This window comes from Lissotriton helveticus, chromosome 2_1 (assembly GCF_964261635.1).
Source record: "Lissotriton helveticus chromosome 2_1, aLisHel1.1, whole genome shotgun sequence".
Taxonomy (NCBI): domain Eukaryota; kingdom Metazoa; phylum Chordata; class Amphibia; order Caudata; family Salamandridae; genus Lissotriton; species Lissotriton helveticus.
The window spans coordinates 2052611076-2052638797 of NC_136059.1; the positions used below are offsets into that span (position 1 = coordinate 2052611076).

At 42.3% G+C, this 27722-nt stretch overlaps 1 long non-coding RNA gene across 1 annotated transcript in view; it reads right to left on the reverse strand.

Annotated features, from left to right (window-relative positions):
• LOC144820007 (uncharacterized) overlaps window positions 1–27722 on the reverse strand; it is a 352699-nt gene that overhangs the window by 300938 nt on the left and 24039 nt on the right. The window lies entirely within an intron of this gene.

Here is a 27722-nt window from a genome sequence, read left to right on the forward strand (position 1 = left end):
GGGAACGTGGCCCGCAGACACTCTTAACCACCCTCACTACTTAAACCAAGGTACTTTAGCTCCCTTCATCGGGAGCCAGACCAAGAATAACCTTTTTGGGACCCTCTGATTAAGACTGTTTATTGATCTTCTACTGACTAACGTTGAATTAACTAATTGGAATTTTGTCATTTTGGTCCTAAATTAATGAGATGAAGGCTATCTATTTTACGAATCTGGTATGGAGTCTTCTTGTGGTGTCTTTTACTGTCACTGTAATTCAAGTACTGCACAAATACTTTACACGTTGCTTTCCAGCTTAAGCCTGCCTGCTCTGTGCCACGCTACCAGGGCGTGAGGACACTAGGATGGTGGTCCTTACTTGGACAGGGAGCATACATCTGCCAAATACAGACCAAATTTCCAACATGCCGGGATATGCCTTAGGGAATGAGGTGTGCGCCTTATAAATACCCAATAAAATACAATACAATACAGTATAATCAAAAAAATATATATACATTGCCACCCAAAGAGTATAGCTTTTGTAGGGGTCTGCCTCTAAAGTTTTGTCACTCATCACTTATCAGGCTGATCACTTGTCAATCTTCCACAATTAAGCTGGCATGTGAGGAAGCTGTAAAAGGGCTGGAGATGTGGTAACATGCAATATTAGTGAAGTTCCCTGAAAGTCAAAATTCAGACATTCTCAGTTCACATCTAGGTGTCATTTTTTGAGCATATGGACTCAGCGTCTTACATGGAAGTAGGCATCATCAACATAGCATGGATGAAACAAGGGAGTGCCTCTCCACCTGTAAGCGGTACTGGTACAGTATTGGGGCAAGTGCTGAAGAATATAAACCTAGTGCGACCATAGGTGCAAATACGCTCTGAGGTAAAATTTGGTGAGTGATACTTCCCCTGAATGCAGCAGAGTAATACATTATCTGTTGCGGGTGAAAGTAGGGTAACCAATAATTAACTGACGGTGAGAAGTAGTGCTACCTCGCCTACGTTTGACTCCACAGGAGCCGTTTACATGGGCTGCTATATTCAGCCAGTCAGTCACGATGTGTCACGATGTTGTAAAGAATAGGCGCCATAGGTATTGAGCAAGGCCTTCAGTGTATTAGTGAGGAGAAAGCATAGGGTAGCGTCAGGGTGATGAGAGACACCCCAGCGCTATGTAGTAGCACTCTCCCTACCTTTATTGAGAGCCGATAAATGTGCCAGATAACAAGCCCCATGCTTGTTTGCTTTGTTGGGCACCACATTGGGGTCACAGGCGCCATCTTAACTCTGAGGGCGGCCTCCTACCCAGGGATCTCATTTTCGGTCAGGAAGAAGTCGGATTCAGCAACAAAGCAAATTTGTGTTTTTTCAGAATAAGAAGCTGCTCGAGACCAGAGTTCCGATCATACACGACGTTAGAAGTACACTCTCTCAAATTCAGGTTCATAAACTTAAGATGGTGCCAATTACTGCTATAACGATTTCACAAAGTTTTGTCAAAGTGAAATAATTATAGAAATAATTGACTGGGGTTATTATATATGGCTGGATCTGGAGGCTCAGTGGACTAATGAATGCAATCAATCTGTGAGTTCACCCAGCCTCCTTCAAAGGTCGCTAAAATAAGTACCATTGAGTTGGATATTAGTAAATACCTGTGATTCTGCGCCATGATGTCCAACTGGGTGAATGGGTACATTACAAATATACGTGTTATATTAAGAAAGTAGGTGTTCTGTATTCCTTTAAAAAAGTTCTGCTAAAGGAAAAATAAGATCCCACTAAAATAAGAACTATCATAAGTTCTGCACATTTTTAGAAAAAAGGGTAAGAACAAATACATTTGATTGAATATATACGAACTGTGGTGGCATCAACTTCAACTGTTGTTGAGGTTGTTTGAGTTGCAGTCTAAGTGGTCCAGTTTTCATTTGCAGATTTGCTTTCAAGGCTAGCTTTCATTTTACCAGTTTATGTAGATGAACATTTTAGGCTTACAATTAATGCTTATTCCTTTATTAATAGGCGCTTGATAGAGTGCATTTTTTGTGTGGCATGAATTTAATTTGCTAATGTCCAGCTCTAGCTCTGCTGTTTGTCACATTTAGTGTTACTTATGGCATAGCTACTGTAACATCAGTGTATTTGTCACTCTGTTGTCGGAAAAGGTGATATACTGTACCATTCTGTATTGAAAATGAGAAAGGGTGTATTGGGTTTACCCAAAATTGTGGTGGCCTAAACGTGTATTCCTTCATTAGGATAGGTGTAGTTAATGTACCTGTATCTGTAGAAGAATTAATGTTATCTGCAGATCGATATTGCCGTCACTTTAGGTCTCACCTACAGACAGCTTTCTGTCAGACCCCGTTCACGGGGCCATATAGCAGACAAGGCAGACTGTGTGCCCCAACAATGGTGGTTGAGCTCATTTACCACTGATTTCTTGTGGTCTGTGTTACTATGGTTCTTCAAGCTGGGCCAAGAACAAACCTTTCTGCACCTGACCCTCAGGCTAACAAGGGCGAGCAGTTGCAGGCTTCTCAGGGAACTAATGTGGATAGAAAGAGCACAGAACTCAACAAAAAGATACAATAATATAATATCTAGCCTAGTGCTTATCTTTTATGGAAAAAGAAAGTACTTCAAAATCACAGCAGAACTAAACCCTACATGATTAAATACGAATGTCATTCGGTTTTATCAGAGTTGCATCCTAACAGTGGGGTCTGACACCCCCTACCCCATGGTAATCAGCTCCCTTTCCACCAGAGTAGCAGTTTCCCACTATTACTGCCCCTACTTCTCTGCAGGCTCAGGCTTAGTCCTCACACATGCTTGATAACATGGGTCCAAATGTCCAATATCTGTAGTATTTATATATAGTTTTGTAAGTTGACTTTTCAGGCTTTTATTCTAGCTGTGATTCGTAGAACCGAAGGCAGAGGGACTAACTACATCAACTTTATGTCTCTAGGATATACGTGTTTAAATACTTCACAAGATGACTCGAGAGGTCACTGGCATTAGACAGCCACCACGTTCTCCTTTCTTGTATGTATGAAGTTAAATCTCTCTATGGAAAAATAAACTTGCTAAGAGTTTGTGATCGTCAGGTGCCTAAAAGAGCTAGACTGGCACCGCGAGCCACGAATGGATTAGCACTAAAAGCTTTACTTGTGATCTGAAGCTCAAAGTTAACTAGGGCACTGTGCAAAGTTACGGAATACCTATCTATTTAAAAGGCACATAGATAGAGGTAGAAAGCAATTGATTCAAACAGCTTCAATGGGAGTTTGGTATGACTGTTGTCCAATCTGAATGTAGCGGGCCCACCTGTGTGAGGGACCATTTATCAAGTCACTGACACTGTTGGGCAAGTTCTTTTTCTGTATCTAGGGTTCCGATCTGAAGGATTAGCTGTCCCTAGAAACCTGTTTTAGGGTAAAATATTCTTATCATAAAAAAAGCATTGAATGTTTAAAGCATGTAGATCAGATTTTCTAGTGTGGATCGACTGATGGCCTTGGCAGGTGTAAGACTAAATGAATGGTCCTAAATAAAAGTAAAATAGCGTTCCATGTCGATCGTTTAATTATTTTAGTGGGCGATGGCAATGATAGGGAGGTTTACCTCCTCCGTTATCAAAATGACGCTATAAAAACACTTTGCAGCGAATTTACACAGCAACCACTTATACATAAAACTGTAGGCCAGAGGAGTGTTTGTACAGAGTAACAGCTACACTAGCTGAAATAGATCTACAGGAGACAGTGTGACACAGGCGAGATTAGAGACTTCTTGGAAATGTCCACGAAAAGCAAAATACTATTGTCAAAGGTCTATAATGTTTGAAACGTTTAAAAGCAGTCTAGGAATCACAATCAAAGAAAACCAGAAAGTAGAAAATAGAAGTATTGAAGTACAGGCACGTCGTAAAGACACACATCCCATCTATAGCATAACTGCTGCTTTCCTAAAAAATAATATGCTAACTTCTACCAGTGAGTCTTGAAAAAGCTTGTATTGGACGTAACACCTGATCGCTGTTTATGCCACTGTGATTGCACCAATATAAGAAACAAAAGTTGGGAAGCCTGTGAAAAATAAACTATGAGAAGTGAAGAAATCTGTAGAAACCACACCTGACAAAGTGGATCCTTTTCCTTGGTTTATTATAACAGGTCAACAAGCAAGGATGCTTGCAGCAGTACAAGCACATGACTCTATGACATTCTAATTCCCAGAAAAAATAGCCATTCCATATATCACCACTACATTTCATATTCTTACATTACTTAGATACAAAGATCATCATGTTACTACACACCCCCTTTCTTTAAATTAAATCATGTAAAAGAAAAAACATATAAAAACTTGCTTAAAATACATGAACTAAGAATACAATACTTTGGATAAATGACTCAAGCCTAATAAGGTTATCACTTATCCACATACAACATCTTCCAAAGAATTGAGGGTTTTAATACTTCTGCCAAATTTTCTGGATTTTCCAACATCAATTTTATGTACCAAACTAGTCTTCAGATCTTGCTCCTCCACCAAGTTTGGCCCATCCCTTTCCACCATCTTTGTTCTGCTGCCACCGAATTGTCCAATGAAGCAATGGCAGGAATACAGACAGTCTGTTTATCCACTCCCCCCTTCTCCACAATGGGTAACGCTTCCATCCACCAATAACTGCCCCTTCCTTTCACCTTCACATTTTTTTCTCGTATATATGATGGCGAGCCACAGAAATGCGACTCATATGGTGAACACTACCATCTTCTAATTTGACCGTTTTCCGCATGACTTTGACCCCTTTTTCAGGTTCTTAGAATTGGCTGTGCCCTTTTCCATTTTTTTCCACACTTGACTCTAACCAGTTGTCCTTCTTCCAAACAAAACTCCCGTCGTACTGTGCTTTGCATCAAAATATACTTTATTCTTGTCCTGAGAAGCCATAATATACTTTCGCACTTGCTCATTGTCCCCTTCACATTTTTTGCCTCTTCCCATCCATCCTGGATTATTCTTGCAATAAGGAATTTTACCTCTAATTAACCCAAAAGGACTCTCACCTACAGCATCATGTACTGTTACCCTATAAGACCATAACATTTTATTCGGATCACTGACATAATATCGACTACAAAAATATAGGCATTTAAAATATCGACTCCAAAATATCGACTACAAAAATATCGAAGTTCTATCTACAAACAGGTAAGTGCAAAAATATCGAATCAAAAATATAGTTTAAAAATATGTACTTTGTAAAAATATCGAATTTATTAAAATTAATGTAAAATTTAAAAAATATTAAAAATAAATAACTAAACTATACCTAAAAATACTTAAATAACCTTAAAATTATTAAATAATTAATTTAAGTTATATAAAAAAAGAATACAATTTTATTTGTTAAAACATGTATATATATATTAACATAATATTATTAAAAAATATACAATATTATTACCGTAGCATAGCAAGAGTGTTAAAATTACTATTCCCACTCCAATGAGTGCAACAGTAGGGAAAGCGTTGGATAGCGTAGCGGTAAAAATTACTATTCCGACTCCAAAGAGTTCAACAGTAGGGAAAGCGTTGGATGGCGTAGGGGTAAAAATTACTATTCCCACTCCAAAGATTGCAACAGTAGGGAAAGCGTTGGATAGCGCAGGGGTAAAAATTACTATTCCCACTCCAGTGAGTGCAACAGTAGGGAAAGCGTTGGATAGCGTAGTGGTAAAAATTACTATTCCCACTCCAGTGAGTGCAACAGTAGGGAAAGCGTTGGATAGTGTAGGGGTAAAAATTACTATTCCCACTCCAAAGAGTGCAACTGTAGGGAAAGCATTGGATAGCGCCAGGGTAAAAATTACTATTCCCACTCCAGTGGGTGCAACAGTAGGGAAAGCGTTGGATAGCGAAGGGGTAAAAATTACAATTCCCACTCCAGTGAGTGCAACAGTAGGGAAAGCGTTGGATAGCGTAGAGGTAAAAATTACTATTCCCACTGCAGTGGGTGCAACAGTAGGGAAAGCGTTGGATAGCGTAGGGGTAAAAATGACTATTCCCACTCCAGTGAGTGCAACAGTAGGGAAAGCGTTGGATAGCGTAGGGGTAAAAATTACTATTCCCACTCCAAAGAGTGCAGCAGTAGGGAAAGCGTTGGATAGCGTAGGGGTTAAAATTACTATTCCCACTCCAAAGAGTGCAATAGTAGGGAAAGCGTTGGATAGCGTAGGGGTTAAAATTACTATTCCCACTCCAAAGAGTGCAACAGTAGGGAAAGCGTTGGATAGCGTAGGGGTAAAAATTACTATTCCCACTCCAGTGGGTGCAACAGTAGGGAAAGCGTTGCACAGCGGAGGGGTAAAAATTACTATTCCCACTCCAGTGAGTGCAACAGTAGGGAAAGCGTTGGATAGCGTAGAGGTAAAAATTACTATTCCCACTCCAGTGGGTGCAACAATAGGGAAAGCGTTGGATAGCGTTGGGGTAAAAATTAATATTCCCACGTCAGTGAGTGCAACAGTAGGGAAAGCGTTGGATAGCGTAGGGGTAAAAATTACTATTACCACTCCAAAGAGTGCAACAGTAGGGAAAGCGTTGGATAGCGTAGGGTTTACAATTACTATTCCCACGCCAAAGAGTGCAACAGTAGGGAAAGCATTGGATAGCGTAGGGGTTAAAATTACTATTCCCACTCCAAAGAGTTCAACAGTAGGGAAAGCGTTGGATAGCATAGGGGTAAAAATTACTATTCCCACTCCAGAGAGTGCAACAGTAGGGAAAGTAAATACTTCATATATTATTTAAAAATATATAAATTAATATCTATAAAAAATTAATTAAAAGTAATTACAAATTTAATATAATATAATAATTAATCAATTAAAATTACAAATTAAAATTAATTATTACAATTAGTTACTTATTAATACAAATTAATTACAAATTAACAATTAATTATTTAACAATTAAAAATTAATTAACTATTAATTCAAATTAAATACAATTAAATAAATTGAAATAATTAATTAATTATATATAAATTACTTCCCACCCTATTCCCCTATAAACCCACAACCCGCTACAGAAAATAAATTAGTAAAATTAACATAATTAGCAATTAATCAATTAAATAAAAATTAATTGGCAATTAAAATATAATTATTTACCCATAAAACATTAATTAACAATTAATTCGAAATAAATACCAATAAATAATTTTACATATTTAATTAGTTATAAATAAATTACTTCCCACCCAATTCCCCTATGAACCCACAACCCGCTACAGAAAATAAATTAGTAAAATTAACATAATTAGCAATTAATCAATTAATTAAAATTAATTGCCAATTAAAATGTAATTATTTACCAAATATAAATTAATTAATAATTAATTAAAAACGAATACCAATAAATAAATTTACATATTTAATTAATTATAATTAAATTACTTCCCACCCTATTCCCCTATAAACCCACAACCCGCTACAGAATTAAATTATGCAAAAATTAAAAAAACAAAATTCATTAATTAAAATAAATTATAACATAAATACACACTTTTCACACATATAATAACATAAAAACACTATAACAAACTCGATATTATTAAAAATTCGATAATTTTAATAACCTATATTATATACTTCGATATTTTAACTTTCTATATTTTTAACATTCGATATTACATTACTTACCTTAAAAATGATATTTTTGATGTCTATATTCTGTCCATTCGATATTTTGTCCATTCTATGTCTTAAACTCGATATTATGTCCATTCGATATTTTTTACTCGATATTTTGACTGTTTACCATTTTATTCAACTCATCGTCCCAAAATCTCTGTTTCCTTTGCTGGCTAATTGCAGTACACCTTTTGCAACTCTGTTAACTCTTTCCACAACAGAATTACCTCTTGGATGGTAAAGTGCCATACATTTTTGTTCAATGCCCATCATCTCAACAAATGTTCTCTTTACCCCAGATTTGAATTGCACTCCATTGTCGGTTAAAATGGATGCCTGAAAGCCTGCTCTTATAAAACATTGTTCAATTAATTTGACCAGTGTGTCAGTGTCAATCTTTTTGACTACTTCTATTTCTATCCATCTGGAAAACATATCCACTAAGACTAACTCATACGTACAAGAACCATCTTGAAATGCTATAGGTCCCATGATATCCAAAGCGACTTCTTCCCAGGGTAGTTTAGGGCACCCCCAAGGAAGACATGAGTGGGTTAAGTGTTTTCTAAGCCTTATCGGAACCCTCACACTGCGCATAGGTTCGCACAAATCTTTCAATCTCCACATCTACTTTGGGCCACCAATCCTTTTATGTTTCTCTTGGTGCGAGTGATGCCCGGATGTCCATCGTGTCCAATACTGATGACTTTCTGCTGCATTCCTTTGGGAGGGATAATCTTCTCTCCTCTGCACACAAACTCCTCATCCACACTTAATTAATCTCTCTCTTCCCAAAATGCTTTTAGCTTGTCTCCAGATCACTTTTACAAACACCTGATCATCAGCAAACAATTCTACTCTTTACCGCACCCAACATCCTCTGTCTGCATCCTTCTATTCATCCTTCTGTAAATTAAACGTGTGAGCAAATATGCTGGTAACACAAAAATCACTCCAGGGAACTTGGTCAATTTCTCTAAGTGGTAATGACAATCTGCTAAGAAAATCAGCAATAAAATGTTTAACGCCAGGAATATACTGCACCTCATACATGAAGTCCTGGAGCCTCATGGATAGTCTGGCAATCCTGGTTGATGTTCTAGACAAACCTTTCCTGGTCAATAATTTAGCCAGAAGTTTGTGATCTGAACGAAGTATGAATTTCCTGCCCCAAATTACCTTTCTGAAGTGTTCCATGGCCCACACACACTAAAGTCTCCCTCTCTATTACAGAGTACTTTTCTTCCGTAGGAGACAATGATCATGAGGCAAAAGATACAACCACCTCCTTGCCTTGTTCTGAAATCTGGGACAAAACTCCACCCACACCAATACTACTGGCATCACTGATGACAAAAGTGTCTGCAAAAAGGGTCAAATCCTTGTAATGTGGTTCCATTCAAAATAGCCATGTTAATTTCAATAAGAGCTTTTTTATATGAATCATTCCATACAAAAGCAGATTTGTTTTTCATCATTAACACCATGGCTGCTGGAGACATTCCTCTGCTGTGCTGGGCCATAATAGAAATGGGTGTGGCCATGACGAGCTCAGCTCGTCATGCGCACATGAGAGGTGTACCTCATGACGAGCTGAGCTCGTCATGAGCACCAAAGGTGTTAAATGCATTTAATGTGTTTTATGAGAAAAATGGTTCACAAACTTACAATACAATTCTGCTAAACCCAGGAAAAATCTAAGTTCATCCTTGGATTTAGGAGCAGGAGCTGTAGTATATGTCTTCCCTCGTGCTGTGCCCAGCACGAGGGATTGCCTTCTCTTGTTGTGTTCTGCCCCTCCGTTCGGTTCTAGAGCTCTGGGCAACGCTAGTCAGTTGCCCGGAGTCCTGGAGTCGAGCTCCGAGTTCCTGTGGGTGTATTACATTTGAAATAAAAGAAGATTCTTACCTGCACTCTTGTCCAGAAATACAACTTATTTCATTTGGCGAAGAGCGGGTCCCGAACCTACCAGACACCCACCAGGAGGTACTCGGCCTACTACCTCGATAACCGCCCTCCTACCCCTACCAAGTACTTCACTACTCCTCACGGACATCACGGACATCGCTTCTACCTGCTGTTGAAGCCGACGGTACTCTGCCTTCCGGCGAATTTCCATCATTTTCCACCGCTTTGCCTTTCATGCTGACGGTTGCCTTGAGGGCTCGAGCTTCAGCCGGTGAGTGCCCAACGTTCCAAAGCGTCATTGTCCTTGCGCGTCTTCAATTTCTACACGCACTTGACGCTGATACACGTGATCCTCCAGAGCCTCATCTCATCACGCTGGCACGTCATCACGTTACGCTCGGCAGCCATTTTTCACTCGTTGCCTAGCTACAGCTATCTACATCTACACGCTCCGCGCTGTTCCTCACACGGAATCAGTTTCCTGATGCCTGACGCTACAGCACGATCTTCACTTCGTTTCCTGGGCATTCATTCATACACTGGAGTTAAATACTGGTACTTTTACAATATTCTTTGTTATATTTAACTAATTTATTTATTCTTGTGTGTGCTTCTTCGGTGACAGGCACACCCCTGCCTGCATTTCATTTGTTGTTTTAAGCTTCAAGTCATGATTATAATTTCTTGAACACCTTCAACCACCTTCATTATTTCTTCTCAATTACAACCACAACTTTGGTATTTTTCATTCTATTTTAATGGCTTCTTCTCAGCAATTTGCTCAACCCCCACCTTTTCTTCAACTCCCTGGAAAACCTACCATTCCTTGGCGTCAATGGGTTAGAGCTTTTGCCAACCATATTGTAGCGATTGATGCAGTCAAGTTCACTCCTGAGAGGAAAGTTGCTATTTTATATGGTTGCTTGGGTGTTGCTGCACAACATACTTTTGAAAACCTCCCAAGATCCTCTCCTCCCACTGGAGAGGCTGGTGATAATTGGGATGAGTATAAAGAAGCCTTATCCAGACTCGCAAGACATTATGGTGAAGAACCTAATGAAATGCTTGAGAGACATAACTTCTTTAAAAGGAGACAGCGAGAAGATGAGTCCATTGAGGAGTACATTGCCCAGTTAAGAATCTTGGCTTCTACTTGCGAATTCGAATCTAATCCCGACATTTACATTCGGGATCAATTTGTTTTTGCTTGTTTTTCTAAAAAGATTCAACAACGCCTTTTGAGCTGCAAGAAGCCTACACTTCAAGAAACTATTGACATTGCCAAGAGCATCGAAAGATCCATCACCACCTCTAACGCGCTGCAAAAAGACCAAACTCATTCTTCTCTTCATTCTTCTTCATATGACAATGCCACTTCTATTAGTGTAGTTAACACTAATAGGTCTTTTAGATCTTTTCAAAAGAAACCTAACCCTAACCCTTATTGTTACAGGTGTGGTTCTAAGTCCCATATTGGCAACAACCCCTCTTGTCCTGCTTCAGGAAAAAGGTGTGTTTTGTGTAAAAAATTAGGACATTTCCAAGGTATGTGCAAATCTGTCAAAAGATCGTCCAGACCCTCTGTAAATAGTATTGTATGTCCTGATTTGGATGATTGTATTGATGAATTTCAAGACATGGTTGTATCTATCCATTGCAACTTCATTGATACCTCTAATTTGGTCAAAGGTCCTTACTGCTCTGCACTGTTTGGTAACATTGAAGTTACAGTCATGGCAGATTCTGGATCTCCCATAACCATTCTTAATGAAGCAATTTTTCTTGAAAAATGGAACAATTCCATTTCTTTGCTCAAATCTGACCTTAGTCCCAAAGCATTTAATGAGTCTGATATTATTATGCTTGGCTACTTCAACTATAGGCTTGAGTGTTTTGGGAGATCTATTATTACCAAAATTTATATTGCAACCAAGGGTCCCAATATAGTTGGCTGGCAAGATCTTGCCAAAATGGGTATCTACCTAGTTCCTGGTTCAGATGATCCCATTAGAGTTGGTGATCCTCCTGAAGGTTATTCCCCTGTTCCACCTTTTGTTTCAGTTTGTCTTCTCTCTGATAATCATGAGTCAGACATCAAACAAATTTTGGACAAATTTCCCAATGTTTTTTCCAACCAACCAGGCACCGTCAAAGGTTTTAAACATGAGATCAAACTTAAAGCCTCTGCCCAACCCATTGTTCATAAAGTCCGCCCTATCCCCATCAGTGCCAGAAACTAACTTAAATCTGTGCTCACCTCTCTCAAAAAGGATGGTATCATTGCACCTTCGGATTCTTCTGAATGGGTTTCCCCCATTGTTATCGTTCGCAAGAAGAACGGTGAGGTCAGGCTATGTGCCGACCTTCGCACCCTAAACAAAAATATTTTGGTTGATTGCCACCCCCTTCCCAAAATTCACGACCTACTTGCCAACCTAGGTGGTGCCAAGTATTTTTCCCTTATTGACTTGCGCTCCGCATACCATCAAGTACCCCTTACCGAATCTTCTCAGGACCTCACCACTTTTGTCACTCCATTTGGTGTTTTTAAATATTTAAAACTCCCATTTGGACTTGCTAGCGCAGCTAGTGTTTTCCAAAAAATCATGGATCATCTCTTCGAGTCTGTTCCTGGGGTTCAGGCCTATCAGGATGACATCTTGGTTTTTTCTCCTGATTGGAATTCTCATTTATCCCATCTTTCTTCTGTTTTGTGCAAGCTTAATGAAGCTGGCATGACTGTCAGGGCTGACAAGTGTAAATTTGGTTCTCAATCCCTAGATTACTTGGGTCACACTTTGACTCCCGAAGGCATAAAACCCAAGTCCTCCCTCATTGAGGCTATTTCTCAAGCTTCTCCTCCCAATGACAAGGATGCTCTCCGCTCCTTTTTGGGTTTAGCTGAGTATTACGCCCGTTTCGTAAAAGGCTATGCCCAAATTGTTGAACCCCTTCGCTCTTTGCTTCGCAAAGGTTCCAAATATGCTTGGACTGAAGAGATCAATACCTCTTTTTCACATGTCAAGGACATGATTGTTGGTGCCCCTGCTTTGCACCCCTTTCAAGACTCTGCCAAGTGTTTCATCATGGTTGACGCCAGCTTGACTGGTTTGGGCGCTGTCCTTGGTCAGTGGGTTTCTGGTAGGGAACACACTGTCGCTTTTTCTTCCAGAACACTTAAGGATTCTGAAACCCACTATAGCACCATTGAGCGAGAGTCATTGGCTTGCGTTTGGGCAATTGAAAAGTTTAAGAACTACATTTGGGGTAGAGAATTTGATTTGTTCACCGATCACAAGCCTCTCACTCAACTTCTCAATGGTGATGGCCTAGGTAAAGCCTCCTCAAGACTTGTCAGACTCTTGTCAAAATTACATGAATTTCACTTCAATATTAAGCACATTTCAGGTGGCAAAAATTTTCGGGCTGACTGTTTATCTCGCATGTCACTCAATTCTGATTCAGATGTTCAAGATTTTGGTGATGTTGAGTGTGTTGTCGCCACCCTTGACGCCACCAAATCGTGCCCTTTCATTACAGAGGATTCTTGGTCAAGAGCTTATGAAAATGACCAGAATCTAAAATTGGTTGCACAATACATTTCTCAGGGATGGCCAGAGAGTAGAAATTTGTCAAATGAACTTAAGGCCTTTTCCATGGTTTCTTCTGAACTCTCTCTTGTCGACAATTTAATTATGAGACATGATGTTTTTGTTCCGCCTTCTGATGTCAGACCCGATATCATTAAATTTGCACATCAAGGACATCTTGGCATAACTAAAACATCTCAACTCATCAAATCACATTATTGGTGGCCCTCTATAGAGTCCCAGGTAAAGTTTTACATTGATTCCTGCAATGAATGTTTGCTTTCAGATAAGAAATGGAAACTCATTAGTACGCCCCTCCATCCTGTTCCCTTTCCACTCAAACCTTGGGAAAAGGTTGGTTTGGATTTTTCTGGCCCATTTGATGTCCTTCCTCATGACATGAAATATGTCATTCTTCTCATTGATTATCATTCAAAATGGTTGTACCACATGTTTTGTGACTCTCCCTCCTCTGCCAATGCCATCAAATTTTTGTGCAATTTGTTCATCATTGAAGGTTGTCCTTCTGTGGTGGTTACCGATAATGGTTCCCATTTCATATCTGAAAAATTTGACTCATTTTTATTGGAACATGATGTTGTTCATTTCAAGGTTGTTCTCTATTCGCCCACTTCTAACGGTTTAGTTGAACGGGCCAATAGACTACTCAAAGATGCTGTTCAAACAGCCATTTCCTCACACAATGACGTTAGGAATTTTGTTGAAGAGAAGTTCTGGTCATATAACATTTCTCCCCATTGTACTACTGGTGTTTCCCCCTTTTCTTTATTAAGAAATAGGAGTGTTCATACCAAATTGTGTCCCACATGGTTGTCTGCGAAAAATGACCAGACCCTTCGACCTTCAGATGTCTCTCTTTCTGAAAAAGTTTCTCAGAAACAAGCCCTTATGAAAACCAGGCATGATTCAGGTAAATTGTTCACTTCTTATGTTCTTAAAGTTGGTGATTGGGTCCTCATCAAAAATCCTAGAAAAGTTGCCAAAGGACTCTCTAAGTTTTCAACTCCTGTTCAGGTAACTGCTGTCAGTAAGGCCTCTGCTTTACTTGGCAGCAGAGGATGGTGGAACAAAAGGGCTTTGGTTCTTCTGTCCGACTCACAGGCTCGTTCCTTGTTAAGTATGTCCAAACAACAGTTTGATCAGTGTGACTGGTCTTTTTGGTTAGATTCCTCATGTTCTTCTTTCTCATCTCCTTTATCAGATGCTTCTGTATCATTAACTGATTCCTCTCCTTCCTCGTCAGGTCTCTCCTCTTCTTTGTTGTCTACCTCTCCTTCTTCCATTCTTTCTGAGGCTGGTGGGGAGGTTTCACTTCAAACTTTCCCCCAATCTGTTCGATGTAGGAGGTTACCGGTCAGGTTTAATGATTATGTTTTAAGTTGAACTTAATTTTATGTCTCAGTTCCAAATTCTTTTCATGTCCCAACTCACATGCCATTGCCTCCCTTTCAATTTTCTTTTTGTTTGAAATGTTGTGAAGAGGGAGAAGTTGTAGTATATGTCTTCCCTCGTGCTGTGCCCAGCACGAGGGATTGCCTTCTCTTGTTGTGTTCTGCCCCTCCGTTCGGTTCTAGAGCTCTGGGCAACGCTAGTCAGTTGCCCGGAGTCCTGGAGTCGAGCGGCGGTCTTTTCCTGTGGGTGTATTACATTTGAAATAAAAGAAGATTCTTACCTGCACTCTTGTCCAGAAATACAACTTATTTCAGGAGCATTAACAATGGCATCAATTCGTTTGTTTTTTGGTCTGATACCACTGTCGCAGATTTCATGCCCCAAGTAGGTAACTATTTTCTCAACAAATTTACATTTACTACCTTCAGCTGCAAATCCATTGCCTCTGAGAATGGTAAGTACTTCTCTAAGAATGGCATCATGGTGTTTTTTATTCTTACCCATTAACAAGATGTCGTCCTGAAAGAAAACGACCTCTGGAATGTGTCCAAACAGTTTCGACATTAAACCTTTGAAAAACTGCAGCCAATCCAAAAGGCATGCGTTTGACCCTAAAACCTCCTACGGGTGTACAGAATGTTGTGAGATGTCTACTTTTGGTTTCTAGAACTACTTGGTGGTATGCTGCAGACAAATCCAAAGTGGAAAACCACTTTGCTTGCAACGTTAAGGATAACATCTCGTCAATTCTGGGATGAGGAAATTCATCCAGTAACATATTGTTGTTCAGATACCTCAAGTTCACACACAAATGGACTTTTCCATTGGATTTGCGAGCTACACAAATGGAGAAACCCATTCTGAAGCTTCTACAGGTTAATAACATCATGATTCAACATTTTTTCTAATTCTGTTTTTACCTCCTCCCTCACTATGAATGGAATATTGCGTGCTTTGTGTATTTTGAGGACCGCCCCTTCTTTGAGTCGTATCTGATGGGCAAATCCTTTGAGCTTACCCATCTTTCCTGCAAAGACTCACAAAATCAAAACTTGCTCTTTACTGTTGAGGTCTAGGATTATATTCAAACTGTTTTGTTCTTTCCACCCCAAAACATATTTATTTCCCAATGTACATCTTCCCTGTGACATTTATTTATTTATTATTTATTTTAAGGTTTTGTAGAGCGCGTAGTAACCCTAGAGCATCCCAGCGCTAGAACCTGAACTCAGGGGGGGTTAGCAGCGGGGGGGGGTTAAGGGTTAAGGGAAAAGAAGGGTCTTCAGTGCTTTTCTGAACTGGAGGAGATTGGGTTCGGTTCTCAGGCTCCGGGGGAGGTTGTTCCAGTGTTTGGCCGTGTGGACTGAGAAGCGGCGTCCTCCGGACCGGGCTTTTTTGACTCTAGGGACAGTGATGAAGTTCTCTCCGCTTGAGCGGAGGGCCCTACTCATTTTGTAAGGGATGATGAATTCCTTAAGGAGGGGCGGGCCTTTGTTATGGAGAGTCTTATGGGCCAGACAAAGGGCTTTGAAAGCAACCCTTTCTCTGACTGGGAGCCAATGGAGGAGCTTCAAGGCTGGTTTTGCCGAGGATCTGGTGGGGGTGTCGGTGAGTAGGCGGGCCGCAGCATTTTGAATTTTCTGCAGGGTCTTGAGTGTAGATTCAGGGGCACCCAGGTAAATGGCGTTACTGTAGTCAAGCCTTGCCAGGATAAGGCCCTGAATCAGTAGTTTTTTGGAGGTGGCGGGAAGCAGGGGGAAGACCTTTCTGCAGGCCCTAAGAAGTCCGAAGCAGATGCCTTCCGCCTTTTTTGCCTGTGTTGTAAAGCTCAGGTCCTTATCGAGCCATATGCCCAGGCTCTTGACCTCCTCCTTGGGGGCAGGGGGGTCACCTAGGCAGTCGGGCCAGATGTGGGGCGGCAGGGCGGGCCCTTTGTGTCCGAGCAGCAGAATCTCGGTCTTGGCCCCATTTAATTTCAGTGCTGAGGAGTTCATCCAGCTGCGGATTTCAGTGAGACAGCTGTGGAGGTCAGAGGGAGATTGGTGCGGATGTGAGAGGGTAACCACCAGCTGGGTGTCGTCGGCGTAGCTGATGATCGAGACGCCGAACGGGCTGACCAGTTTCTCCAGCGGGGACTTGTCTTTCCTTAAAATGAAACATGAATACTCTGCAACTCAGGTCTTCAATTTTCTCCCCAGTGTACTTTTCAGGTGAAATGTCATTAGCTTCCACCCAACTGCCAATATTCTTTACAAAATGTTTCTCCCACACATCTTGAGCGATGATGTTGTACGAAGATCCTGAATCTGCTGCAAGTTGAACTGTAATGCCTCCTAACAACACATAGCATAAAGGCTTAGAAGAACCATGGTAAAAAATGTTAAGAACTACCTATTTCTTTTGACCAAGTTTTCTTTGTACCTCCTCATCACTCGTGATAGAGTAACTTTCATCCTACCCATCTTGCACACAGGCAATTTTACCTTTGGATTTTTTTTAGATTTTCTTTTGCATACTCTGGCAAAATGCCCAATAATGCCACATTCTAAACATTTTGCTGATTTCGCAGGACATTTGTCAAAATATACTGAATGTTAACATTTTCACATCTGTAACACACCGAATTGCCCATTCTTTTAGACTCAAAACGACCCCCTTTCTTTTTTCCACTCCTCTGTCCCCAAAACGGTTACTTTTCTGCTCCAGCGTATTGTCAGAAATGTTACCAACTACTTCACCATCTTATTTCTTGTGACACAGTGATGCTTTTGCACAGCGCTCAGACTATTTTGCTTTTGTTTTTACCATAGCAACAATGTCTTTAAGGCAACCTTCACCTTCCACCCATAATCTATCCTGCATGGTTTTATTTTTAGTATACATTACCACTTGGACACGCATGAATTCATCATGAAGCTGTGCAAACCTACATTTACTAGCTAATTGTTTTAAAGCTGACACATATTCTTCAATATTCTCATGTTTTTCTTGTTTTCTCTGAAAAAACGCATATCTAGTAACAGCAATGCAAACTGAAGGAGAAAAATGATCATCAAGGTCTAAAGTTGCAACCTTAAACACATCAACATCACCTACCCCTCTCTCAGATTTTTATAACTCATTGTAAATAGGCAATCTTTCAGGTCCTAGACAATACATGAGGATTCTTCTCTTCCTTTTCTGGTGATAAAATTCCATTAAGGTCTTCAAGATTAGCAATGTAGTTGAGAAAGTATGCTTTCCAGTCAATCCTAAAGGTTCCCTCAGGGTAGCTAAAAATTCCTTAGGTGAATTAATGTGCTTTAGTGATCCACTCACATCCCCATCTGGTGTGCTGGTCTCTGAGGTAGTCATTACTTCACAAGTAGGGTATTCCAAAAGGGAAAACTAAGATTGCAGGAACAACCCTAATATATGACTATGAAAGTATGTACAAGCATTGAATTTCACAAACTCTGCAAACACCCTTGTGTAAAGTACTCACTAAATGTCACATGCTGTACCATAAGCTGTGCTTGATAACAATCCTCTTTCTTTGTTCCAGTGATAATAAACAACAAACTGACAAATCCAGGACTGCGAGGCAGATGAAGACTCAGCACGTATCACAAAGGTCACGGTGCATGCTTTTATTTGTGTGTAGATTGTCGTGTAAATAGAACTTTAAAGTTGCAGAAAGTATCAAATGCTTTTCCAAAATGGCTGCCATGGGTGCCTTTGGTGCGTGATGATGTGCGTTGGTCGAGTAGTCCCTCTTCTTTGTAGACATCAATGGCCCTGTAATCCGTCGCCAAGAGACGATGGAATCCAGGCACATGCAGGAGATGCGGGATTGGAAAATCTTGCTCGTGACAGTTGAGATCGTCAGTTGGTAACCAGTGCCATATGATGGGAAGCACCATGATTAATTGATGTTTATAAGTTTCAACTGTTCCCTTTTTCGCCACACCATCGAGCAACAGGGTACGGCACTAGGACTTACTTGTGAAAGTTTTTTGTCCTCTACCCCTTGGTTCCCAGTAAGTCGCACCGCGTAGCTCAGCCCATAGTGTAACATCTTTCCCAAAACGTGGGCTTTTGTGAGTTCTTCAGCTTGTTGCCAAAATCCAATATAGTAACCACACCGGAAAAGTGGATCCTTTTCAGGTCAAAAAGCAAGGATGCTTACAGCAGTACAAGTACTACTCCTGGAATGACACGTCACTATAATATTCTAATCCCCACAATAAATACCCATTCCATATGTCATCACTACATTCCATATTCTTAGATTACTTAGATACAAAGATCCTCATTTTACTATAAAATCCTCTAAATGAGAAGTCTTTGCTAGTTCCTTCTAATACCTGTTTATATGCAAATATGTTGACACTTGATATCATTGAGCCTCCCATATTTTTGGCAGTCTGACTTACTGGCAACAAGATGGGTCGAGTACAACAACCAGAAAACCTGAATTATTTGTAAAATGATCCAAACTATTGGTAACTGTGCATGCTTGTAGATCACTGTTGCAACCACTGTCAATGAATTAACTCTTCAGTATTACTAGCTTTCAAGCTTTACATCAATCGAAGATATGTTATAACACTGAAACAGTGAACTATGGTCACTACTGGAAAAAATAATTTCCCTTTTCACCAAAACACACACACAAACACACACTTACAAGCACACATAGACACACGGGAAATCATAGGCACAATCAATAAAGGTTATTATTTTTTTTTTTTTAAAGTTGAATGTAAAATACGAAAGTTGAATGAATTAAAATAATTACTTCTAGCCAAGAACCAATAAAATAAAATGTTAAATCTCATTGACTAGTCATAAATGGTTTATTAAATATTTAATTGTTTTTGAAAATATTTCTTTATTTTTTTAACTATTAATTTGTAAAACATCACAAACCCTCACTGGGATTTTTCTTTTGAATAAATATTTAGTAAATGTAAATAAACTTTTAAGTTGGGTTTACCTGGGAGGCACATGGAGGAAATGTGGAATGTGGGGAAGAATGTGGAATTGTCATGATTTAACTGTTTGTGAAAATGTAGAATGTTATACTTTTTGACAAGGGCAATTTTTTTTCCCTCTGGCTGCACTGTTGGCTGTGTATCTGGTACTCAGAAGTAAACTTACTTTATGAAGGGTCATGGATGCCAGTGTCATCTTTTGAGTGGCACTTTTCATTGCCGACAATTGGAGAAACAAAACAAGAGTGCCCATAGCTTGCAGGATAGTGCTACTGTGAAGATTCTGAAGGCTGAATCTCATGGCAGATATGCTAGCGGGAGCGGTGGAGGCAATCCATGTTTGCCGTTTGTGGTGGGAAACGCTGCCTGGAGTGTACTTGGTACCGCTCATTTGTTGGCGATTCAACTAGTTTGTCAGCGAGTGATCTGGCCTACATCATGCCTATTGCTTGTCACTGAACAACATGAGCTATGCGTTTTACTTCCGCCTTAAAGTCATGGCAAGAACGTCTCCTGTGACATCTGGTGTGTAGCTGGCATGCTGTCATCTTGAGTGTATATGTGATCATCCAAGAGGCAACCTGCAGTTCACCCTTAGCGTCATGGCAAGAACGCCTCCTGTGACATGTGTTGCGTAGCATGTGTGCCACCATCTTGGGTGGACGTGACCATCCAAAAGGTAAACTTTGGCAGCAGCGCTCACAGATAGCAGCGATGCAAAAGGGCAAGGCTAAAGGTATTTGCGACGCGCCCCTGGAAACCCTATTATGAAATTAAATGAAAATTTATACCGCGCACTACTACTCGAAGGTGTCTAGGCGCCTTTAGAAACGGGACTAAGAAGTAGAAACAGCAGCAGAGCTTTTAGTTATTGAACAACCAAGTTTTCAGCGATTTTGGAAATGACAGAAGATCAGTTTTGATTTTAAGAGAGATAGGAATTATAACAATTCAGATAAATTCAAGGCATTTGGAAGTGCGACAGTGTGTGTAGTAACTGATGCACTTTTGCAAAATTCTAGACATTAGAAGTTCATCATAGTGGGTTTTGATCTCCAGGGTAGATCAAGGTACTGTGAGTGTGCAACTAGCAGTCCTGCTCTAACTGCTAACTACTCTTTCAGCAGACTTTGTGGCAATAACTTGGCCTTGCAGGCATTTTTTAGGTTCGTTCCCTGTGTCTTAACACTGCAAATTGCAGGACACTGGGGAGCAGTGTGGTTGCATATAGTACATGGGCATATCAGGTTTGATTTTCGATTAAAAACATATTCAACAGCTGCGAACAGCCAAGGTCTCTATCAATGATTCGCACAACCTAGGAAGTGTGGATCACGGTGATTTACACACCTTGCATTAACAGGATCATAAAAAGGCTTTCCTACATCAATGAACTATGAGTGATTCGCAAACCGTGTGGATCATGGTGATTTGCACACCCTAATGAAATTGAGCAATAAGGGGGCCAGTGTGGGGTTATGAGTACTGTTATAAGATATATATTGTATATTGTATGTCTAGTATGCAACAATTTGTGATGCCTTCGCTAGTCTTTCTGGCATCTCCTGGTTTCCCCCCGTAGATTCAGAGCAATGGAAGGAAGGATTTGAAGCGTACTTTGAAGCCATTGACGGTAAGGTTTCCACTGCATCCCTCCTTGGGCACAGAAAACAAAGATTTCGAAACACCTGCCTGCGTCACCTGTATTGGGGGAGGGAGGTGCAGTATATGACTATGTGTCAGCTATAAATGTGTTAGATTCGCATTTGAAAAAGAAAAGAAGTGTCATGATGGAGAAACATAAATGTTATTGAAGGCATCAAGGGCCTGGTAAGTCAGTTGAAAACTTTGTGAGTGAGCTAAGAGGTTTAGCTGCCATGTGCGAATTTAAGATGTTAGTGGAAGCCCGGAGCAAGATAGCTGAGGCTGCGCCCACAATCGTTATAATACCTGCGGATCCACAGCACATCGGACCCCCAAACCAACAGCGTTCAATTGCTAACACCAAGCTAAACCCCATCGTATGTAGCGGAAGCGTGCAAAGGCACTGCTTGCCTTGAATTCCCACCTGTTGAGCTCTGGGGGACAGCGGCCTCGAGTGCACCTAAAATGGCAGCATAATTGTTCTGCAGCGCAGAGAAGCTCAAATTGCACCGGGTGATTGCCAGTGCAGATGACTGCGTTGAGCAGCGCTGGTGAAGCGGTGCATGACGTGCCTTGACTGCGTACACAGATCGACATTGCAGTGAAGCGCTATGTGCACTGGAATGCATGTATCCTGATTAGCGAATTGTGCTTGGTGCGGAGCATGACGCGCCCTGACCTTCAGTGAGAAAATATTTACAACAAGGGGTGGTGATGGACAGAGTCTCTGAATTAAGCAGAGTACTCTCACCCAGTCAAGAGATCAGGGCTAGATCCAACACCGTTTTTTAGCTCATTGCACCATCCCAGTTTCAGAACCTGGCTGTATGCAAATTAGTCTGTCCCTGGCCCAGTGCATCATGGGAACAGGGCAGACCAGACTACAAAAGCCAATTCTTACACTGGGAAGGAAACAAGCTTCCGGGGACCGGTTTCTGGCATTACAGCCATCTTCGGCCCGGCTTGCTTGAATCCTGATGGTGCAATGAGCAAGGGACTCACATCTGAGTATACCCTTCCACGCTTAGGGTGGACAAAAATATTTACAACAAGGGGTGGTGATGGACAGAGTCTCTGAATTAAGCAGAGTACTCTCACCCAGTCAGGAGATCAGGGCTAGATCCAACACCGTTTTTTAGCTCATTGCACCATCCCAGTTTCAGAACCTGGCTGTATGCAAATTAGTCTGTCCCTGGCCCAGTGCATCATGGGAACAGGGCAGACCAGACTACAAAAGCCAATTCTTACACTGGGAAGGAAACAAGCTTCCGGGGACCGGTTTCTGGCATTACAGCCGTCTTCGGCCCGGCTTGCTTGAATCCTGATGGTGCAATGAGCAAGGGACTCACATCTGAGTATACCCTTCCACGCTTAGGGTGGACAAAAATATTTACAACAAGGGGTGGTGATGGACAGAGTCCCTGAATTAAGCAGAGTACTCTCACCCAGTCAAGAGATCAGGGCTAGATCCAACACCGTTTTTTAGCTCATTGCACCATCCCAGTTTCAGAACCTGGCTGTATGCAAATTAGTCTGTCCCTGGCCCAGTGCATCATGGGAACAGGGCAGACCAGACTACAAAAGCCAATTCTTACACTGGGAAGGAAACAAGCTTCCGGGGACCGGTTTCTGGCATTACAGCCGTCTTCGGCCCGGCTTGCTTGAATCCTGATGGTGCAATGAGCAAGGGACTCACATCTGAGTATACCCTTCCACGCTTAGGGTGGACAAAAATATTTACAACAAGGGGTGGTGATGGACAGAGTCTCTGAATTAAGCAGAGTACTCTCACCCAGTCAAGAGATCAGGGCTAGATCCAACACCGTTTTGAGAGTGAGAAAAGGCAAGTGACTGACTCTCATGGGAGACGCCTCACACGAGTGCCCGCATAGAGACGTGGGACTACAGCGGTGTGACTGGAAGAAGCTACCACACTCCTCTCGAGTGTGGCTGGCCTGATAACTGTGAGATCTGAAGGTGTGCCGGCCCCAGTAGTGTGTGAGCGGGTTGGTGCGGAGGAACGGGGGCTGAACTGCAGGGGATCTCCTGCATCACCAACTGATGTGTAGAAGACGGCGGTGTGCACTCGGTGCTGGGACGGTGGTTGTCAGCAGCTGCAGCGGGTGTGTGGGATATAGTCTGGAAGCACGAGTGTGCAGTCTGAAGCTCGAGGGGACATGACGGACTGTGTCGTGCTCAGGAGCCTCACTACTCTTGGAAATTGAGCGCTCAGGATTGGTGAGCTAATAACCCCAGCAATTGTATTGGAGTTTATAGCTGGGTGAGATGCACACTTGGAAAGGGTGCATGACAGAGTGGTACTGCAAAAGACTCTGATAGGTGACCAAAACAAAAAACGGCAGGCCCTCGGATAGAGGCATGCGGGGCACTGGTCTTTTTACTTGCACTGTGCATGAAATAGCGGACTACTAGCGGGACGGAATTGGCGCTGAAATTGCCTCGTTTCACAGATAGTCCTTGGGCCTGAAGACGATCTTGTGGACCTGTCTGAGGCCCTGTGGGCCTTAGAGTGAACGCAGTGCAGCACACAGGAAGTGGAGACTCCGCAGTTGGTGTGGGCATGTATTCGCCGGACCGTCTTATATGTGTAAACCTGATCGCGTAGAGCTGAGGAGTGGTGCTTAGCGACCAAGAGCTCTGCCCTTTAAGATTGTAGTGCATGGGACTGTGGCGCAGGAGCTATACCTATCCACCTGACATCGTTATGGGCAAGTCTAACAAGCAGCAAACAAAACTGTCCTTTGCATCCCGCAGGTCGAATCGCCCTGCTGGGGCGCACTCCAACACGGAACTAGAAAACCAACAGGCACTGCCCTCCCAATTAGAGGCAACGCTACTCGCAATGCAACAGAGCCTTCAAGCCATTGATGGCAAAATCGACAATCTTTCTCTCAGGATGAACAAAATGCAAGCAACTTTGGATAAACAGGGTTAGAGACTCACAACAGCAGAACGCCGAATCTCAGATGTGGAGGATGAAGCGCATGCCGAGACAAATAAATTTCAGGAAATGGAAAAAATGGTGGAGGTCATTTGGGTCAAAAGTGAAGACCTCGAGGAGCGCTCTTGGCACTGTAACCTACGCATCGCGGGAGTGCCTGAAAGCACGAACACGGGTCGCCTGGAGGACAACGTTGAGGATATGCTGAACCCTGTCCCAAGTTCTTATTGTGGAACGGGGGCATTGCTCCTTGGCGCCAAGGCCGCTGCCAGGCGCACCGCCCCGCCCCATCATGGCAAAGATCGTAAAATACAGAAACAGTGACACAGTGATCTGGTTGGCGAGGGAAAAACAAAAAACATCCTACCAGGGCAACATTGTGTCCTTCTTCCCGGACTTCACCATCGCAGTGCAATCTGCTCGTAGGGAATACGCCGAAGTAAAAAAGAAACTACACACCTTGGAAATTCCTTATGCAATGTTATACCCTGTCAAATTAAAAATCACACTGGATGGCAAGGTGAAGATTTTTCAATCTCCGCAAGGGGCAAAGCATTTCCTCCGGCAACTTCAGGCTCAACAAAAGGCTACAAAGCACACTGTCTCTCCTACGCCCTCTGGTCGCTTGGATACTGATGTCTAGCGTGGGTCTAGGCTTCAGGGCCAGGTGCGAATTGGTTGACTATCGTGGGCCTAAGTAGCTCCCTGAATCATGTGGCATTTGGTGACAAACTGTGGTGTATGAGACGTGGCCGCTCCATGGCACGGGGGTTGCTGCCAGAAACTGTAAGTGTTCAGTTCTTTTTTATCTGTGGGTTGATGGATTATTGACCTTGGCTCTGGGATCCAGTCCACCTGAAACTGGTCTCTGTACCCCGTCTAGGTCAGACTGTTAGGCATGCTGGTCAGGACACATTGGACCTTGCTTATTCTAATATGCATCGGGGTGGTGGTCCCCTGGGCCCTACTCTTTGGAGATTGTGCATACAAATGTGATACGTTTATGGGCTAATGTGACGGTGTATCCTTGGTCCGCGGCTTGTGGGGCTCCCTTTGAGCATGAGGAGATGGGGGTTTAAATGATTATATGCATGGTTATTTTGGATCCAGGTCGCTTCGGCCCGGTCACACCTGCTATGCAGGTGACACATGGGCACTCTGATGTCCCCCTTTTGGGTATTCGCCAAGTTGTTTGCCATGTTTTCTGCACTGTTACTTGGGGAGTGTAGTTGGCATGATTGGGATGCTGAAGTGAGTGGGCGGTTGGGGAGGTTCTGTTTATTGTTTGCAAAGGGTGATATCATTGGCACGTCAGGTAAACTCCATTCCGGTGGTTGGTGTATATGGGGCACTTTCAGCGCTACTAAGCTTTTAAACATGCACAACAATGACAGAGGGTGACATTCACTTATTGGCATGGAATGTGTGGGGAATAAATAATCCCAAAAAGATCCAACAGGTGCTGGCCTACCTTGACAGGCACCATGTCCACCTTGCACTCTTACAGGAGACCCATATGATTGGGGGAGGTGGGAACAGAAGAGGAACCCGCTGGACGATGGCGAGGGCGGCCTCGTCCTATTCCAGTTATGCAAGACGGGTTATGATATTGGTTAAAAAAGGAATACCCTTCAAATTGTTGTCCACAGAATCAGATCACCTAGGACACTTCACATTGATACAGGGCAATTTGGCAGGAACAGTTCTCACCATTATTAACACCTATGGTCCTAACTTTGACGACCCCGATTTTTATCAATGCCTTAAAACCAAACTCTTTCAGTTACACTCCGATTTGGTGATATGGGGGGGGGTGACATGAACATGTACTTAGATCTAGACATGGACAGAAGTGCCAACACAGCATGGCAGGGGAAGCGCTTCGCTAAATTGGTTCAAGATATCATGCACACTTTCCATCTGAGAGACATCTGGAGAGATAGGCATCCAAACACCATGGAGGGCACCTTCGCCTCAGCAGTACATAAATCCTGGTACAGACTGGAATATTGGCTACTCTCGGAGTCAATGGCGTCCTGGGTCACTGGGGTCCAGCATTTGACACGCATATTCTCTGATCATGCCCCAGTTGCACTAGATATTGACATCCCGACTAGGCATCAACAACCATTCAAGTGGCGTCTACAACCAACGTCCCTGTTTGACCCAGTCTTCAAAGAGGACATTCACCATGCTATTGAACTGTTCTTTGAGGAGAACGTAGGTAGTGTGGAGGATGCAGGAACACTTTGGGAAGCCTTCAAGGCTACCATCAGAGGGACTTGTATAGGCCTGCAGGCTGGGATATTGAAGTCCTTAAGATTTCGCATGACGCAGCTTGAGAAAGAGATCTTGCAATACGAGTGGGAATATGCTGGCACCATGAATCCAGGTACATTGGCAGAAATCAGGCCCCTAGTGTTGGAACACAAAGAGAACGCAGACCAAGAAATCAAACACATGTCAAGAGTTGGTGGGCTCGCACAAAAGGAAAAAAAGAGATCGCCCAAGCCGCACTCTAGCCTCCAAATTACGGTGGGGGAGAACACAGACATATGTCACACAGGTGAAAGACAAGGATGGTGCAACTTATTATAACACCCCCGAGATCGTCAAGTGTTTCCGGGACTATTATGCCTCGCTCTATGGCACAGGTCCAGAAGCTGAAAGTGAGGAAATCCGAGAAGTCTGCGAGACGATAGCTTTAGCATGGCTTTCGAATGGCCAACATGAGTATCTTCTGCAGCCCCTCACGATAGACGATGTTAAATCGGCAATAAGGTCCCTGCCCTCAGGTAAGGCAGCGGGTATGGATGGGTTGCCAGAGCAATTTAATAATGGATACGTAGAGTTACTGGCCCCACATCTGGTCAATATGTATGGGGAGGCATATGATAAAGGCTTGCTCCCTGATTGTCATTTTGTTGAAGCCAGGAAAAAGGGCGCATAGCTGTGAGTCATACCATCTATTGTCCTTATTGAATATTGATGCCAAAGCCATTGCCAAAATTATCGCCACAAAATTGCTTCCCCTACTTCCTGCCTTGGTCCTTCCGGATCAATCAGGTTTCGTGCCTTCTCACTCAACATCACATCATTTGCTAACTTTATTTGCAGTCCTACACCATTTAGATCCAGACTACCGGGTAGTGGTGGTGCTCCTCGATGCTGCTAAGACCAGTGATTTGGTCAGATGGGATTATATGATTGCCACGCTGCAACAAATGGGCCTGCAGCTTCCATTCCTATGGTGGATAGAGATCCTCTATACAGCCCCGACATCTACGGTGCATATAAATAACTGTCACTCTAAGCCCTTTAACATCTGTAAAGGCACCAGACAGGGGTGCCCACTCTCCCCCATTTTATTTGTGATTATCAGGGAGCTCTTGGCATGCATGGTGCGACAACGGTATGCAAGGGTCGCACTGCAATTAAGTCAGCGCCCCCTGATAATCTCAATGTATGCAGATTACATGGTTTTGTATATATGCAATCCAGAGGAGAATCTGCATGAGCT